The sequence below is a fragment of the Globicephala melas genome, chromosome 10 (assembly GCF_963455315.2).
Source record: "Globicephala melas chromosome 10, mGloMel1.2, whole genome shotgun sequence".
Taxonomy (NCBI): domain Eukaryota; kingdom Metazoa; phylum Chordata; class Mammalia; order Artiodactyla; family Delphinidae; genus Globicephala; species Globicephala melas.
The window spans coordinates 83,250,647-83,265,137 of NC_083323.1; the positions used below are offsets into that span (position 1 = coordinate 83,250,647).

The 14,491-nt window shown below is 37.5% G+C and overlaps 1 protein-coding gene across 4 annotated transcripts in view; it reads left to right on the forward strand.

Moving 5' to 3' along the window:
• The window catches only part of SOX5 (SRY-box transcription factor 5), a 991,328-nt gene that overhangs the window by 343,997 nt on the left and 632,840 nt on the right, over positions 1 to 14,491 (forward strand). The window lies entirely within an intron of this gene.

Genomic DNA, 14,491 nt, shown 5'->3' on the forward strand with positions numbered 1-14,491 from the left:
AAAGTTCTTCTGCCAGGATGCTTCAGGGATTTAGTTATTTTCTAGAATTATGGACTAAACAGATTATTATTGTATGCATCTTGAGAGAACACCACTCTCCAGCTTAAAGGAAAGATAATTTCAAGTATATCTTGATGCGTTGCATATACTCGGGTCTCTGTTCTTGGCCAAATTAAGAAAGAGTCTTGCAAAAAGCTGTGTTTAGAATGATATGCCCAAGTAATTGGGTTTGTAAGTATGTCTGCACTGATTCTTGCAGAGTTGAGAACCACTTTTTGGTGATACATGTATAAAGAGTTTTCTGGTAGTAAACGTCTCCCAATTTTCAGCTTATAAATATCATTGAACTAAACATTATAAAGAAATAAATTGAAGCCAAGAGTAGTGCATTTTCTTGGCATCCAGCTGTATGTATATATTGATGTTAAATTGAATACAGTTGTTTGAGTTTTTCCTGTTTGGAAGTGAGATCAAGAAGGAAGAGACCTCATAGATCCCTTATAGTCTTGACACATAGAAAGAACTTCAGTCTAATGCATCTATTTTACAAACCTACCTTGCTTCCCACTGTCACATGAAATATTAGTAACAGAGATTAATCTATGTTTCTTGATATGATGTAAACCCACTGAATTATGTGCCTTACAGGTTATGGAACACAAACAACTGTGCACACCACATTGTGCACACAACATTGTACACACACATAAAAAATACCATCATCATTTGTCATCTTCACCAATTTATATTTTATAAAGAATACCATTGATACTCATACTTGACTTTGAATTGTATTGATATTTGAAGAACTCAAGAACGTTAAGATTTCTTTTACTGTTGTTTCTCTGGAGAAGTTCCCTATTCAGCTGGATGAAACGATAAGATGATCATTCATTCATACGTATAACAGAAGTTCCTACTCTTCTGGAGTTTTCTTTCTAGTGGAGGAAAACATAACACGAGGATTTTAATATATACGTTAATGGGGATACATGCTAAGGAGGAAATAAAGCAGAGTAAATTGAGGATGGTGGGAGACTGTATCCAACACCATGTCTAGGGTAGGCCTTTCTGAAAAGGAGAGAACGGAGCACAGACTTGAATGTAGTGAGAGGGAATGATTTAGATTTATGGGTGAAGAGAGTTACATTCAGTGGGAAGAACAAGTATAATGAGTGTGCTTGGTATGTTGAAGGAGCGTCAAGAAGAGCACTGTGGCCAGAGAGAGTATGGAGTGGACAAGTAAGAGATGAGAAAGGGTAGGGTGTTGTGATGACCATTTTATAAGGCCTGGTAGACCATGGCGGGACCTTGACTATTATTCTGAGTGAGATGGGAATCATTAAGGGGATTTCAGCCCATAAAGGGGCATGATGTGGCTCTCAAGGTTTAAGGATCACTTGGACTTACAGCTTGGGTAAAACATTAAAAATTTCTTTCTTTATACACAGAATATAAATTATGAATGAAAATAGACTTTAACAACGATTAGGGCAACATTATCTGATTAAGATTTTGACTGATGATTGTGTTCAGGGAGCTCATGTTAAATAGTAGAGCTATCAGTTTTCGTTTTCATGTCTTTAATTTGCAGAATTCTTTTGATTTTGAATCATGTTCTTCGGTTCTGTATAACTTATTTTTTCATAATAGGCACATTAATGACAAGGGTATGTAATATTTAGAAATTGGTGTGTCCAGTTAGTTGCTTTGCATAGCTGAATTTCCCATTTGTTTGTCATTTTTAATTTCAGCCAAAACTACATAGCCTTGTGTAAGTCCATAAACAAGTCATGAATTTTTATCTCCTAGTTGTAAGGGAGGATATTTGAAAATAATGTGATGGTTTATTGTAATGATCACATGATTGATAAGACTATGAGAAGGAAACACGGATCAGTTTAAAAAAAAAAACAAAACAGCTTCATAGGACTTATAGGGCATGAATTCTGGAACCAGCTCTGAAACTTACCAGGAGGACGACTTGAGGTCTTTAACCTGTGTTTGCCTGCTAAATGACGAACCCTGCTTCTCCCATGAGGAGAATTGCATTGCTACTGTTATCTCTGCAGTTCCTTTACATTTGTTAAACCAATGTGTGCAATGTGTAAATAAAAATCGGTTGAATTAGGAATCACTTATGTTAGAAGTGACCATTTTTAATATAAATGAAAAAATAGGGATATACTATATAAATAACAGAGGAAAATGTTCATATTTATTTTCAGAAAAATTAGGTTATAGAAAGTATTATTGATATTTGGAAGGAAGGGTTATTTCTAAACTTATTATTACTGTCATGTCAAAGAATCAAAGTGATTATTGAAAAAGGAGTTGAGGAGGTGGGAGTGCCTTCTCCTATCAGTCTTATGGCAGAAGTTTCCAATTGCCCAATAACTGTTTACTAGAAATGTGTCAGACTTTTGAATCAATGCATTAAAAACTATCTTAAAACTATAAGTAGGTATATAAGCTTAGATTTTCATTATTTGACTTTTAGAATATTCATGTAATAAATATATATTTTGTTTTCATAAACAAATATATAAATCTGTTTGCTTATGAATACTGAGTATAATTTTCTTAAAAATTCTTGTTTATTCTAAAATTCTTTCCCTTTTAGTCATAAGAATAAGAATCAGGTTTATGTTTAAACGGAGAAATAAGGAAATTACTCTTTGACACTGTTTTTTGAAGGAGAGAGTATGCAGCCTCAGCTTCACATATGCACCTAAAATTGTTGAATCTGCTGTGATTCCAGTCCCTTTTTTGCTGGGAGGTTCTCCTTCTCCTGGAAGGGCCAGTTCCTCCCCCATGCTTAAACCTACTTCCTCTGGCAGTTCCAAAAACGTTGATTCTTCAATCGAGTATCTTCAACTTCTTCTTTATTGGAAACTTCAATGGTTAAACATGTCAAGTTTCCCCTCTTAAATAATAAATAAACAAAAGCTTCCCTTTCATCTTACTTCTCCCTCCAGCTACCACTCCCTTCATATACTTATTTTCCCCAAGTTTTAACTTACTGTCTCCATTTTCTTTCTTCCTTCTTGCTCGTCAGTCCTCTTCTACTTCTATCCTGCCAACCATTGCTAAGGTCATCAGTTATCTCCATCACACTAAATCCATATGGTAATTGTCAGTCATTATCTTATTCGGCCCTTGAGTTCTTTCAACTGCTTGAATGACTTTCCACTTTCCACTCCAGTTAAAAAAGTTTTTTTTTCTCTTTGCATTTTGCTGAATGAATGTCTTGTTCTCCACTGTATCCCTAAAATATTTTTCAAAGTGTTTTGCTTATAGCTTCTGCTAAATGAACCAAATATTATAGTGTGAGATATAATGTCAAAAAGCTTACAAAAGAGCTACAACCTGACGTTCTATGAGGGTTCATAGAAAAGAGAAAGCAAGTTTCATAAACAAAACAGTATTTGAGCTGGATCTTAAAGGATGATTTTCCTAGCAGAGATGTTAGATACTGGTAGGGCTTAACTAGTATATATTTAAGATCCTGGTATCTTAAGTGTCTTTTTCGGCTTGGGTAAGTTTGGATTCAGCACAGGGTATACAAAAGGGAGATAATAACTGTAAAGATATGGTGGGCTGTTTACAACATAAAAAAACTTTACAGTTCAAATCTGTAAAGGGGACTTTGAATCTCATGCTAGTGATTAGACTTAAGAGGACTTGGGGAGCCATTAAAAATTTTTGTTTGTTTTTTAAGGGAACGTGGGTGGTGATTAGGTCTATGCCTTGGATTAATTAGTTAATATGCTGGCAGTATGAGGTTGATTGAAAGGGGAGAAGCTAAAAGGGGAAGGTAGGAGACCATTGTAGTCATTTAAGCAAGAGATCCAGAAAGTCAGGACCAAGATGGTAAAACCTGGGGACAGATAGGAGCAGAAATCCAAAGACGGAATCGTTAGGGTAGACTTTCTGGAGCAATAAGGGATGAATTTTAACCTTAAGTAATTGAAATATAAGCCATGCAATTCACAGATATAGGAAATTGGAAAATTTAATTGTTTGTATTTATTTACATATTTTTAATTAGTGGGAGGTAAGTGAATTGTTTTGAGCGTCTGTACATTTGAAATACCAATGTTGATATATCGAAGAAGCATTCCATGCAGAGATTCTGGAACTAGGCAGGGGAGTTGAGAACGAAGCTATGCGAGATTACATCCAATAGCAAAATTTGCCTCCTTGGTGGAAGAGCAATCCAGGCTTAGGAAACACCCTGAAAGACCAACAGTCTGAATGCCATGTGGAATTTTGGAGAAGACCAAATGGAACAGTCAAAGTAGAAGAAACTCTGAAGCTTGAATTGTAGTTTTGCTGCTTGACAAGCTATGTGGTCCTGAAGTAGGCTTTGGTTTCTTTATTCATTTATTTATTTTGAATCTCTGCACAAGTCCTGCCTGAGTAGTCTGCAAATCATAAACACTAAGTGCAGACTCAGTTGGCTCCCTAGAATATAATCATTTCTGGATTATGGAATTTTTTGAAGTATTGAAAATTGTTTAGATGTTCCTTCATTCATTGGTTCATTCATTCATTCATTCATTCATATATTCTTACTAAGTCTTAACCTGTGGCAGGCAATCTTTTAGTTATATTGCCTGATTTTTCTCCATCCATTCTTGACTAGAATTTTCACCGGTTCAGTTTAGCATATTATTCCCAGTTAGTTATAGGAAAAATACTGATTGATTTAGAGCTTGTCCATCTATGGAATCATGCCATCCAAATCTCAGACTATGTCTCCTCTTCCTCAAGTTGGTTGGAGGAAGTGATGGAGAGTGTTACTTTTACATTTATAATAATAGGAAATACATTCATTATCCTGATTCCCTTTAGATGATTAGAGTAAAATACTTAACTCATAAATGATTTAAATCATCCTCAACAGTAGTTAAACACGCTGGTGTTATAGAGATCTGACAAACATAACTATTATCATACGACTACTGAGAAGTTTTTGGACAGAAGTACCAGTTAGAAGAGGGGAGCCCTATCCCTGAGTGCTGAATGAGTGCTTGCCTGGGGTGTCCCCAGAAACAGGAGCTGACACAGGTGTTCAGCACAGTTGCTTACTGCTTCCCATCAAGAAGGATGGGGGGTTCTTAGCACTGCTGGTTTGTGGCACTCGGCATATTTGGCAAGCAGTCAGCCCTGGCTGTGGATTTCCCTGGGGAAAATAAAAGCCACAGGGAAGTCACCAGTGTGACCTTCTGCTGGGTAGTTGGCACATGGCTGCACCACGGGAAGGCTTTCAGTTGTCATTTTCTGAACGGATAGATATCAGGTGCTGATGGAGGCTCTCCATTCAAGGTGGGAAGTGGAAAAGGAGAAAAAAATATTGAGCAGAAGCTTACCAAATAATTCCCAGTCATGAAGTTAACACCAGCTGATCTGCTGATAAAAGGGATATTCTTGTGGGGAGGGGGGAGGGAGTTTCTTTGGTTCTGTAAGCACAATTATAAGCTTTCCTATTTAAGTCTGACCCATCATATTGAAATGCTGTCACTAGTATCATTAGCAAGTAAAGTGTTGATAACATAGTCAAATGCACAGCAGAGTTCTGGCTCTTAAGTGTCTGGACTAACTCCCAATATTAGGAATAGGAGTCAAACTGCCATCACTTTTCCTGTGCTAACAGACGCCCTGCCATTAGCAGTCTGAAGGCAATTTTAATAAAATACATAGCCCTGCTGAGTTGGTCTCAAAAAATAAATAAGCAATGTAGAAAAGAAGCTTTTGTTTGAAAGTAATGATTTAAACTATGCATTACAGGTATTTTTCTTTTACCAGTAAGGCACATGCTATCAGAATTTCAATGATGATTGGGTGGCATTTATCTAAATAATGTGATATTGTCATTTCAAAGACTTAAAGCATCGCCTTATTTTGACTTACATACAAAATGGGGGCAAATTGGATCCAGGTATCAAGTGCATGTGTTTTACAGTTTATATTACATTTTTTTGTGTGAACAGTGTTGTATTCTTGGACAGATTTATGGAAATGTAACAAGCTGGTGATAGAGTTCTGGGAATTGCAGACTTGACTTCCAAACACAGATTAGAACAGGAGGGCAAAGAACATCTTTTTATTTTTCCTTTGCTGTCAGGAAGGGAATCACATTTCAGTTTTTTAAAAACTCTTTTAATAAGATGCTTATATGTAAACCACAGTCACAAGGGCGTAGTAAATGTGTGCATGTATCAGAGGAGCCAAAGCTTTGTTTGCCAAAAGGTAAAAATCTCAGAAAGCTTTTTAAGAGTCTATTTGGAAACCACTGAAATTACCGCCTTTCCTTCCCTTCTTAATAGCGACATACTGGCCTGAGAGCCATAATATAGAATTAGCTCTGGCCTTATAGTAGGCAGAGTTAGAACTAGCCTACATAAGTGTGACGTGTGGGACATCAGGAAGGCTCCTATTTCTAAGTGCCATCGAGGGGGAAGCAAAGAAGCATGTGCTTTGGAATGAGACAGACCTCAGTTCAAATCCTACTCACGTCCCAACTCTTTTTCTGCATGATGTATTATTGTAGGCAAGTTATGCGTCTTCTCTAAGTCTTTGTTTCCTCATCTATAAATTGGGAATAATAACAAAACCAACCTTGTATGATTGTTCCGTGGATGTAATGAGACAATACATGTGAAACATTTAGGATGGTGTCTGGCACAGAGTGAGCACCCAGAGAATGTTTGTTTTTATATTAATGAACTTCTAACACACTTTTATCAGGAAGGTTACATGTTAAATTTTGTGCTAGAAATTGAGGTAAATATGTGGATCAATATATGGTCTCCACTTCAAAATTAAAATCTTTAATGCAAGACAGACATTTTAGCAGATAACTCAGATGCTGTGTGCCACTTGTTGTATTGGTATAGGTCTAGTGGACATAAAGGAGGCAGGACTAGAGAGTTCCCTGATGGCCTAATGGTTAGGATTCTGGGCTTTCACTGCCGTGGCCCGGGATCAATCCCTGATAGGGGAACTGAGATCCCATAAGCTGCATGGCGCAGCAAAAAAAAAAAAAAAAAATGGAGGTAGGGCTTAATCTTGGCCATGGAAAAAATTACTGTAAAATCTTGGTTTTTTAAGTTTTCAAAGGAAAGATGCTATGTATTTTCACCCTGAGCCGTTGTGATCAAAGCCAACTATTTTTTTTCCAGTGATTTTTTCCCAGTTCCTTGTTCTTTCTATTCTTCTTCCTTTACATTTATGTAAACTTTTTCTTTGATTGTTAGCACCATGGTTAGATGATATCTGTACTCAGAGACAAGAGGTAAACATAAATCAACACTCAAATGCCGCTCAGCATCTCTGCTAAAATGATTTGGGGGAAGAGTTGAAAACAGAGGTTTTATTCTCTTACATTGCCAAATGGCATGAAAATTAGTACAAGCCTTTGGACAGGAATTAGGCAATATCTAACACATCTACATGTACACACTATTTGATCCAGCAATCCCATTTTTTGGAATTTATCCTGAAGATACATCTTTGACAATATGCGGATCACATGCCCAAGTTTAATCATTGTGGCATTGTTTATAATTGTAAAATATTAAAAACTACCTAAATGCTCATGCATAGGAGAATAGCTGAATACATTAGAACGCTATGGAACCTCCACATAATGAGGTACCGTGCAGCTGTAAAAAGAATGAAAGGATACAGAGTAATTTCCAGTCTATACTGCTAAGTGAAAAAAGTGCAGAAAAGTAATATCTAGAATGAAAGGGAAATAAGAAAATACACTTGTATCTGCTAATTGGGGCAAAAAAAAATAGGAAAGATAAGCTGGAAACTCATGAAATTGGTTTTTACTTACAGAGGTTGGGCCCAGCAAATGGGTATTGAGAGAATGAAAATAAGGTACAAGTGGTGACAGGAGAGTGTGACACTTATCTGAATATCCTTTTTCTTTCGTATAGATCTCATTTTTGGAACTGTGTTAATGTTTGACATACTCAAAAACAAATAATTAATTAAAATGAGCTAGGGTGTTTAGGGAGCCTCACATGAAAACAAAAAATAACAAATTTGATTAATTGTATTCATATGAATTACAAATGAAGGGGGTGGGGGAAAAGAGCAAATTTAAGTAACTTTGCCATACAGATTTTTGACTTTATACTCTAAGATTTAAAAAAAATGAACTATTGTATTTTCATCAGAAAATTTGCTTTTCACACAATACGGATTAATAATTCTGCTTTTCATGGAGGTGAGAGTTAACACTTCTGAACTGCTTTGAGCATATCCTAGGACTGTGGATAATGAGAGCCATTTTCCTACTTTAAAAGAAATAAAGAGGGCTAGAATGAACCCTGTGAGGTTGAATGGAATGAGGTATCAATAAAAACTCATGGTGTGTGTTATAAAGAAATAGTTGTGAGTGTGTGTGTGTGTGTGTGTGTGTGTGTCCATTTATATATTCCCTAGCTCTATCTGCTGAGAGGGCTTAAAAGCAGTAATACCTCAGTACTGATGAGCACACCTACTACCTAGATCTTGGTTTCTAAATATCATTCTCCAATAAAAGACACCAAGAACCCTTGTAGAAATGGATGATTCTAGGGCAAGAAGAAAAATTATATGGTGAGAAACTGGAAAATCTTATGGTTCAAGAAAGTAAGGCATGACTAAAAAGAATCGAAACAGGTTGAAAGGACACAGGAGCCATTTTGACATGGCTCCCAATGGCCACATCTGGGACATTTGAGCAAGGAAATAATGATAGTAATGGATTACACGCAATATAGTCCATGATGTTATAAAAAGTGTTGAAAAATAATAAATGGGAGAGAAGGAAAGCTCTTTTTGTAACAGTAGAATACCAGTTAATAACTGTAGAAGGAATGTTGGAAATAGAAAATGACCATTTGGTAAACACCACATTAATGATTTTCTCAGGCAAGAATCATGACTGGATGCTAAATTAGTGGTGCAAATATGCTGATAAATAGGATACTTACATAGTGTCCAAATATCTCTTCTCAGAATGCTTGTAGTGATCAAAGTTAGTATCACCAGTAATGAGACTTACTAGCATCGTGTACCACTGCTGTGACTCACTGAGGAAGGCACAAAAAAATCATTTCTGTCATGTTCTTGCCAAAAATGCATGAATTTTATCGTGAGGAAATATCAGACAACTCAAATTGAAGGACATATTACAAAATAACTGGGCAGTACTCTTAAAAAGTGTCAAGGTCACGAAAAACAAAGAAAGACTGAGGAATTGTCCCAAATGGAAAGAGACTAAGAAGACAGGATAACTAAATATTCGCTCATGGTCCAAGAAAAGGACATGAGTGGGACAGTTGTTGAAATTTGAATAAGGTCTGTGTGTCAGTCAGTTGTTTCAGTTAATTTCTTAGTTTTGCTCATTGTACTGTGGATTTGAAGATGTTAATATGCCAGGAAGCTGGGAACTCCATACTATTTTTGCATTTTTTTCTAAGTCTGAAATTATTTCAAAATGAAATGTTAACTTGAAAAATAAAAATTAAAACATGTGCCTTAAATAAGATGTATGTATGTATTACCCATTCTTCTTTATTATCATAAAGGAAAAAGTTTGCTATGTAAGAGGGTAACATCACTGGGCTCTAGGAAGAAAAAAGTCGTAATAGAGCGATATGTATGTTGCCTTGTGAATTGGGTCTTATTCTGTTAACTGCCTCTGGCATACACCGTGTAAGCCTTGAGGGTACTTACTATGCCTTTGTATTTGCTAGTCTATTTGCCGATAAAATAGGTTAATGATCTTAGCACTATGGTTTCTAATTAATCACATCAATAGAGGAGAGCATGTCAAGTACAGAGCCTGACAACAATAATTTTAAGAAGCACTCAAGTGAAGATCAAAATTTAATGCCTGTGAATGACCAGGTATCTTCTGGTAGGTATAAAACTCCAGAATATTTCCAGGGAGGGAAGACAGAGCTGGTATATTCAGTCCAATGGATGTGTGTGAAGAGATCAATAATCAGGTAAAAGCTAGAAAGGAAGTATGGGCACAGTACACAGCATAGCCAGTCAGTGGGTCTCTGAGAGTCCAGATTCTTAAGTTAGAAACAGGGTCTGGTGATGATGAGCTTGATGATGCCAGTGAGGTGGTGGTAGTGCTGCAAATGCTTTGTGACAGCATTAAAGGACTAGAGTGAAGGATCAGTAGCAACGTGTGGTTGCACGGAGTTCTGTGTACCACCATCTTGGTTTCACATACATTCACACTCAAAAATTTAATGTTTAACATAGTTGTAAGATGTAGGTGGAGAGACTGATTTCATTACCTATGTTTTTATAGATGAGGAAACTCAGATTCAGCATTTCCAAAATCCTATAGCTAATAAGTACAGAAAGGATTTGTACGCTGGACCAGAGTGTTCACTTGAGTTTACTAACCTTCTAGCATCAGATAAAATATAGATTTTCCTTCCACACTAGTGCACAATATGGAGTGGAAGTACTTTTGCCAAACTTGGGAATACATAACTCTTCTAGTGCATGTACTCAAGAAGCATCATTATCAATAGTATTTAACACAGAGATTGTAGGACTTGCCCAGAATCCCAAGAGTTAGTGCCAGAAATAAAATGAGAACTCTAGTTGTCCATAGTCAGGGCAGAAAGTATCCTGTTGGCCACATTATGAATTGTCTTCAGTGAAGATAGTTCTTTGATAGTCCAGCACCAACCAGGAAGACTGGAGGTCTGCTTCCCAGGCTGGGTACCACTCACTGGAAGAGGCTGGTTCCAAAGGGGCCTTGAACAGTGGAGTTCTGACGCTGTGTTGAGACATTAATGAACATCTTGGACATTATGGTGATTTGAATAAAATTCTGTAGGTTGCTTGAAAATCTTGGGAGTAGAGTTAGAGGCCATAGGTCAATTATCTTACCTATGTAGAATGAAAAGCAGTTGAAATCTAGCAGAGGCCTTGCTGAATGTGTTATCTCATCCAGCACCTGAAACTCTCCCCAGACTTTTAGCTTTGTGAATTACTCGGGACATTGGAGAAGTTCCTGCTGTCCAGTGGCAGTACACTCTTTCCTTCGAAGAATGCTTTGAGTGATGTCAGAGTTTTTATATGACTTTGACATTTGCCAAAAAGGTTATGGTATCTGCTAAGACACACAAATATTGTCCCTATTTATAGTGTATGTATTGCCATGACAGAAACAGAAATTTTTAAAAAACACTATTAATTCTTTACCATTAAAACAAGAGTTCCTTTTCTATTATATATATTTGACTTCCAAACCCAGGATTTATTAAAGACTTAATATCAATATATGTTACAAAGACCATATAAAATATAAAATTTAATCTAATCACTAATAATTTAGAGATTAATACGGAATCGAAGAGCTAGATAATGCTTATCTAAGTCACTGATTTTGTAGACAAGGAACTGAGGCTCAGCGAGGTTAAATTTTGCATCATTTTTACAGTTAATACGCGACAGAGCCAGAAAAAGAACCCAGATTTCTTGATTCCTAGCCCAGCTTTCTTTCCACTATGGCATGATTTCTTATGACACGTATTAGATAGAGCAAAATTATTTTTGTTGAAATGCATGAAAAGCGTTGTGGGTCTCTTGTTGATGTTTTGTGGAGGGAGTGAGTTTATTCTATCCTTGATTTTGTTTTTTTTTTTTTTGGTTTTACACTACAATTAATAAATGAGTAATATCCTCTATCTACCCCACGTTAATAAGGTCCCACTAATTTTTTTTATTTCCAATAATCTGCTGATAGGTTTGGAAAATCCTTTCTTAGAATAAATGTATGCATACCTTTGAGTTGCTAGCACTTGAACAGCTAATCCATTAAGTGACTAATCTGAGAAATCACCTCTCTCGTTAGGTGCCCTGGATCACAAATGTCTTTTGATAGTACTGCAGCGGTAATGTAGGGATTTGCAACTGGCAGGCAGGAATTGAATTGCCATCATTTGGCTTTAGCAGGAGTTAGAGTCTTGTCTCCAACATAAGCATGAGCCAAGGTACTGTCTCCTTTTTTCTAATTTTAGTTGGAACCATTGGCACCGATCTTACCTAGACAGACTAGTGTTATTTCTACCCAGCACAATCTGCTGGCATGGGCTCCATTCCAAGCCACGCAGTTGAACTTCTCCCCCTGGTTTAGCAAACAGAGAGAGATATGATTGGATGTAGAGGACAGGAGCGTTCACCTTTTTCATTAGAAGCCATCCTTTCAGGCATAGAGATTCTAGGTTTAATTGGTTCAATGTATGACTCAGAGAGAATTGGCTCTTATGATTGAAAATTGCAGTGTGCTTTAATTGTGGGTCATGAAATAATTACTCCAGTGTTTTGGTTCAGGCACATGGATACTGATACATTTAACTGCTCAAGGGTGGGAAGAAAGGTGAGAAGTGATGTCTGCTTACCAGCCCTCACCTGTTGGTTATTGGAGAACATGAGCTGTATAATTGTCCTGTCATGATCTCTAGTCATGGGCACGCATCCCCGATGGCATCTCTCATGACCTCAGCCACACCGGCCATGCTGAGGCTTCCATCTGCACCCCTTTATCAGAACCCTCAGTGAGACCTCTTCAGAGCATCAGCACTCTCCCTCAGCTAACTCCCATACCGTGGAGAGTCAAGAGGGGACATCACAGCCTTTGCAACCTTGACCCTCTGTGCAGCCATACCTGAGCCCTTTCTCTCTACTTCAGTTTGTCATGGGATGTCTGCTGCAAGGCTGATGTCTCCCAAGGTGCCATTCGGAAAGCAGGCCACATAAACATAGAGGAGTTTATATGATTTCCCATCTCACCCCAACCTACCCTGGACTTGCCCTGCGGGAGCAGGTGTATGAAACCCTCACAGTAGCATTTGAGGTCTCTTCCCCCTTGGTGACTCTTCCTTCTAAATTAAAAATGCCCATAACACTCAAACTCTTTCATTATTTCACATAAACGGTGGTTTTCCATATGTAAAAGCAGAAGATTGTTTTCCTCTAGTTGCTTGTGACCCAAATGAGAAAGACTGTACTTGGAATGCGGAGAGTTAACATATGGGGTTATTTCATATATCATCATGCAGGGGACTCAATGGTAAAGAGAAAAAACACAGACTGTCCTCATGGGGCACACAGTGAGATCACATAGAGCTTATTAGTTTTTGTTGTTCTTCAAAGCAATAGATGTAAACATGTCCACAAATAGGAGATTCTAATAAACAACTAGAGAGTATGTTTAAGTTTTATGGAAAGGAGGGCTTTGAAGTGTGTATCACATCCTGAAGATCTGGTTGAAAAATAGAAAATCATTCCCCAAGGGGATAAGAATTCCATAAATTTACACCACTACTCTTCTCTCTCTCTCTCCCCCTCCACTTCCTTTCTCCCGTAACACTGTTCTGTCCCCTGGTTGGATAGTTGTTTTGGTAGAAGGTCCACGTTCCCTGTCTACCACGTCCCGTTGGCTGACTTTTGCCTACTTTTCAATCATGGATGAGCTGCCCTCTTATAGTGTGATAGCCTGATAAGATTAATAATAATAATAATGAATAATAATCATTAAACACATAGACCTTGGTTCATGGTATTAGATGAATTATGTCGTTTAATTATCAGAGCAGCCCTTTGGGAAAGGTATCACTATCGTCCTTGTTCTACAGATGAGCAAGTTGATGCAAAGTGAGAGCAGGCAATCCCAAAACACATAAGTGGGCACAACAGGATTTTATCGGACACCAAATTCTGAGTCCCTGTCGCTTAGGAATTATATTCAGTTTCAAGTAACAGAAACCTGAGTGGTAGTGGTTTGAACCAGATAGGAGTTTTTTTATCTTCCACAATACAAGAGGGTCAGATGCAGTCCAAACTGCTCTGCCATGCTGCTGGGGATCCAGACTCCCTCCAGTTTTCTCTTCCACCACACTTATGGTGGAAGATCCTCATTCTAACGCTCACAAGAGACCTGGTACAGCTTTAGTAGGGTAGCTCTATCTCATATCAAGGCAGGAAGTCGGAGAGGCACAAACAGCAAAGAACAGAAAGGCCAAAGCAGTCAGAGCTGTCCCCTTCTAGAAGGTTTTCACTGAATCTTCTCCCAACTTCCATTTCTATCTCAGGGCTATTAGTAAGATTCTATTTATACATTTAACTGGTCTGCTTTCTTATTGGGAAGGGATATTGGGTGGCCAGTTAGCGTTCTCTGTTATGGCTCTTAATCCCCCAGATATACTGCATTTTCCTATAGCCTAAGAATAGGAACAGGGAATTTTTTAAATTGTTTAAAATAAACCAGAAATTTTTCTTTGTCTAGGGTCTCCTCCATGGTTATTCTTATTAAAACACACACACACACACACACGTATAAATGTATGCCTCTTGAATGGAAAGATATCCATCTTCTGATGGGATATATTCTATAGAATCTTTAGCAGATATTTAGCACACACCTGCTTATAAGGAGATATTAATAATTGGT